Source organism: Jatropha curcas, chromosome 3, assembly GCF_041381405.1.
Source record: "Jatropha curcas cultivar XTBG-Jc1 chromosome 3, XTBG_Jcur_1.0, whole genome shotgun sequence".
In the NCBI taxonomy this organism is placed as follows: domain Eukaryota; kingdom Viridiplantae; phylum Streptophyta; class Magnoliopsida; order Malpighiales; family Euphorbiaceae; genus Jatropha; species Jatropha curcas.
This window is the reverse complement of record NC_143153.1, coordinates 12,289,940-12,295,247: the sequence shown is the minus strand read 5'-3', so window position 1 is coordinate 12,295,247 and position 5,308 is coordinate 12,289,940. Positions and strand designations below refer to the sequence as shown.

Here is a 5,308-nt window from a genome sequence, read left to right as displayed (position 1 = left end):
GTGAATTCATAACCTAAGGTCATTAACTTATGAAAACCCCCTATGAGTCAAACCATATAGCTTCCGCATCAAGTTATTATTCTCATGTAATTCATTACCCTATTCATATAAATAACCCTTCTCCCGATAATGATTAATGAAATAAATCAATCCAGGGGAGAAACTCTGCCTGGATGCATTAAGTGCAATAATAAATTATACTTTGAACAAAGAAAAACAAATCTAATATTATAAATTGGAAAAGAATTTAAGCTACATCAAATTCCTAGTATGAGGATTTAGTTCGACAACGTAATTAAATAAAACTCAATAATACTTGAATAAAATTTCATAATTAATATGAATAATGAAAAGTAAAACAAGATTAAGAGTTTAGAAATAAAAACTATGCGACAGATACGTGGGTGGCTTCCTTGAATCTTGGCACGAATCTTGAATGCTTGAAGTCTTTGAGAGAGAGAGAGAACTATATAGAAAATAATAGAACAAGATATATCTCTACAATGAATGGTTCCTCTCTTTATATAGACCTCAAGAGAAGGAAATATGACTCCGTTTAGGAAATAGAATCCTTATTAAGTACGAAATCTTCTTTGGAGATCACAAACTGTTTAGGCTTGGATTTCTTCTCAATTAGGACTCTTCCATCTTCCTGAATAGGCTTGGATCTTGATTTGCACGTCAGGAAAATATTTGAGGTGTGCCCATGTAAGGTACAGAGACTAGCTTGCGTTTTTAATTTAAGACAGCATTAAATTCATAGCACGGGCGTGCTCCATAGCACGGCTTGGGCGTGCCAGAATGCCAGAATCTCAGTTCTATGAATGATCCAGCATAGGCTGTGCTCTTCAACACGTTCAGAGAAGTATTTGTGGCACGAGCGTGCTTCATAGCAGGGCCGGGGCATGCTAGGCTCTGACTTTCCAAGATAAAATGCCGCACGGGAGTGCTTAAGCAAGCACACCCTGATGTCCTTTTAGGCACGGGCATGCCAGATAACACGGGCTAGCTGTGCTAGACTTTGAGTCTCCACTTGATTTTCCTTAGTTTCGCACGGGCGTGCTAATGTGCACGGGTTGGGCGTGTCAGAGCCTGAGTGTTTTGCTTTATAATGCTCTTTTATGTGCCAAAACCCTGCAAATTTCTTTAAGATCAAGCGGATTATGATTCAAGGAAGCTTTGAACAAATAATATAGAAAAACGAAGTAAAAATTAGTTTAAGTGATTAAAATTACTAAAATTCAAATTAAAAACTATATTAAAAATATTGTAAAAATGACACCTATCAAAAGAACAGCACTTATGTTTTCGAAGAACCCAACGGATTAATTTAGGCTTTGCATCTTTCTTTTCCAATAAATATTTAATAGCAGAGTGATTAGTGTAGACTATTGTTTTAGCTCTAATTAAATAAGCCCTAAATTTATCAAAAGCAAAAACAATAGCTAGAAGTTCTTTTTCAGTGGTGGCATAATTTAATTATGCATCATTCAATGTGCGACTAGCATAATAAATGACGTGCAACTTCTTTTCCTTTCTTTGCCTAAGAACAGCACCAACAGCATGATCACTAGCATCACACCTAAGCTCAAAGGGAAGAGTCCAATCTAGTGTAGTAATGATAGGGGCTGAGATCAACTCTTTCTTTAACCTGTTAAAAGCACTCAAACACTCTTTGTCAAAATTAAAAGGGACATCTTTAACTAATAAATTACAAAGAGGTTTTGTGATTTTGGAGAAGTCCTTGATAAATCTCCTATAAAATCCTGTATGGTCAAGAAAGCTCCTTATTCCTCTTACTGAATTTGGAGGAGGTAGCTTATCAATTACCTCAATTTTGGCTTTGTCCACTTCAATTCCTTCTTGTGAGATTTTATGCCCTAAAACAATGCCTTTACTCACCATAAAATGACATTTTTCCTAATTCAAAACAATGTTAGTGTCCTCGCATTGTTGCATTACTAAAGATAAGTTATAAAGACATGCATCAAAAGAGGAACCAAACATAGAAAAATCATCCATGAATATTTCAATAAATTTTTCAACCATGTCAGAAAATATGGACATCATGCATCTTTGAAAAGTTGTAGGAGCATTGCATAATCCAAAAGGCATTCTTCTATAAGCAAAGGTTCCATAAGGACAAGTGAAAGTGGTTTTCTCTTGATCTTCAAGAGCAATAGGTACTTAGAAGAATCCTAAATAACCATCCAAAAAACAATAATAGGGATAACCTACAAGTCTTTCAAGCATTTGATCAATAAAGGGTAGAGGGAAGTGGTCTTTTCGTGTTGCTTTATTCAACTTCCTATAATCAATGCACACACGCCAACCTGTAACTGTTCGAGTGGGAATTAACTCATTGTTTTTGTTAGAGATGACTGTCATACCTCCCTTCTTTGGAACAACTTGAACAGGACTTACCCAACTGCTATCGGAAATTGGATAGATAATGCCGGCATCCAAAAGTTTTATGATCTCAACTTTAACTACCTCTTTCATATTTGGATTTAGTCTTCTTTGATGCTCAATTGATGGTTTATAGTCTTCCTCCATCAAGATCTTGTGCATGCATACACTTGGGCTTATCCCCTGCAAATCTGAAATTGACCACCCTAGAGCTTTCTTATGTTTTCGAAGAATTTGCAACAACCTTTCCTCTTGATCAAGTGTTAAGTGAGAGGAAATAATAACAAGAACAGAATTATTCTCACCCAAGAATGCATGTTTTAAATGAGATGGGAGTTATTTCAATTCTTGCTTTGGTGGTTCACTTTCTTTCTTATCCATGATGCTTGAATCATTAATGTCATCTTTACTCTCAATATGCAAAGTGTTTTCCATGCATTCATCAATAACATCAATTCTAAAGCAATCATTATAATCCATAGGTAGCTTACAAGATTTAAGAACATAAAAAACAATGTCCTCTTAACCAACCCTTAAAGTTAATTTGCCCTCACATACATCAATCAATGCTCTTGCGGTTATAAGAAAGGGTCTTCCAAGGATTAAGGATCCTTCTCTATCTTCATCAATGTCAAGAATGACAAAATCAATAGGGAAGATGAATGTACCTACCTTTACGAGCACATCTTCTACAATTCCTCTTGGATATTTGATTGATCGATCTGCCAATTATAGAGACATCCTTGTTGGCTATAGCTCTTCCATTCTTAGCATCTTAAAAATTTCATAAGACATAAGGTTAATGCTAGCACCTAAATCTGCTAAAGCTTTTTCAAAATCAAGATTACCAATATTGCAAGGGATAGAAAAACTTCCTAGATCTTTTAACTTTGGAGGTAGTTTATTTTGAATAATTGCACTACACTCCTTAATTAACATTACTGTTCCTTGATCATCAATTTTTCATTTCTTGCTCAGGATTTCTTTTAGAAATTTTGCATCACTGGGCATTTGAGTGAGAGCTTCAGCAAAAGGAATGTTAATTTGAAGCTTTTTAAAGACATTAAGAAATTTAAGGAAACTTTTGTCATCTTGCACTTTTTTAAACCTTTGTGGGAAGGGAATAGGTGGAACATAAGGTTTCACTTCTTCTTGCTCTTCTAGGTCAATGATGGGAACTTTTTTTTGCTCTTCCTTTTTCATTTCTATCTTTGCTGGTTCTTCTAACTGTTTGCTACTTCTCAAGGTGATAGCCTATACCTGTTCTTTAGGATTCTTTTCAATATTACTAGGTAACGTACCTTGAGGTCGAGATGCCATCATGCTTGCAAACTGTCCTAGATGGATCTCCAAGTTTCTAATCGCCGCTTGTTGGATTTTATTGTTTTCTCTAGTTTCGTTCATGAAGTCCATGTGTGATTTAGAAAGGGCAGTAAGGAGATCATCATGAGATTTCTTCTCTTGAGGAATAAAACCTGGTGGTACGTTCAAAGCATTATTAGGATTCCCATATGACAGGTTAGGGTGATTCCTCAACCTGTTATCATAGGAGTTATAATATGGGTAATTCTTCCTTCCTTGATTCATCACATAGTTTACTTGTTCCAAGGTTTGCGGATTCAAAGAGTCTATCATGCATTCTCCAATCCCATGTTGCCCATTACACCTGTCACAAACTTACATAATAGAATTGACAGGATTAGTAGTCAATAAGTCCAATTTTCTTACCATATTATCTACCTTGGCATTGAGTGATGTAATGGCATCTATTTCATTGACTCCTGCAGTCTTCTTCCTTTCGGAGTTGCTTTGATAATGGCTATTGCTTGCCATTTCCTCTATCAAGTCATATGCCTCATCAATCTCTTTTCTCTCAAAAGATCCACCTGCAGTTGCATCTAGAGTGATTTTAATGTTAGGAGATAATGCATTATAGAAAGTTTGTGCCTGTAACCATTTAGGCAAACTGTGATGTGGACACTTTCTCAGTAAGTCCTTTGAATCTTTCCCAAGCTTCATACAAACTTTCTTGATCATGGTGGACAAAGGTCATTATCTCATTGCGAAGTTTTGTGGCCTTTGAGGATGGAAAGAATTTTGCTAAAAACTTTTGGGCTAATTCCTCCCATGTTGTCAAACTTCCAGTAGGGCATGATTGTAACCAAGATTGTGCTTTGTCCCTAAGAGTGAAAGGGAAGAGTCTTAGTTTTATGGCATCTTCGGAAACACCATTCTGTTTGAAGGTATCGCAAATTTCCAGGAAATTTGTGATATGAGCGTTAGGATCTTCATTAGGTAAACCTCCATATTGAATTGAGGTGGAAAGCATTTGGATAATTGCAGGTTTAATTTCAAAATTATCGGCTTCCACCTGGGTCTTGTGATAATTGAGATTGTCCCATTAAGAGCAGGTATGGTGTAGTCCCGCAAGGTGCGGACCGGATGTCGAGGTAGGGATCTATTTTCTGGGTTGACTTCGTCGTCCATGTCTATGCTGTTCGGATTTGCTTTCACGTGTTCTTCTAGCAGTGTTGTTCTTAAGACAAGTCTTTTCAATTTCTAGATTGAAGATTAGAGGTTCAGTCCTACCTGATCTTATTTGCATAAACACCTGAAAATAATTCTTAAAAAGAAAATTAAAAAAAGAAAAGTAAATGTCTAAATTAATAATAGGGTAATTAGTATTGATATTGATAATGCCAATCCCCGGCAACGGCGCCAAAAACTTGACAGTGATTTTTTGCAAGTATACGAATTCGTAGTAAGTAATATAAAGTAAGTAGAGTATCGTCTCCTCAGGGATTGTATATCAAGTACCAAAACTGTTTTAACCTATTATTATTTAAACAACAATAAGAGAGATTTATTGTAAGAAAAGTAAATTCTAAAAATAAACAGA

General features: G+C 35.7%; 1 non-coding gene across 1 annotated transcript; it reads left to right on the top strand.

The window, feature by feature from the left end:
* The first annotated feature begins 4,372 nt into the window (after positions 1 to 4,372).
* Positions 4,373 to 4,480, top strand: LOC149497570 (small nucleolar RNA R71). The gene has a single exon (XR_016320307.1). It is a non-coding gene; the product is annotated as a small nucleolar RNA R71 (small nucleolar RNA).
* The last annotated feature ends 828 nt before the right edge of the window (positions 4,481 to 5,308 follow it).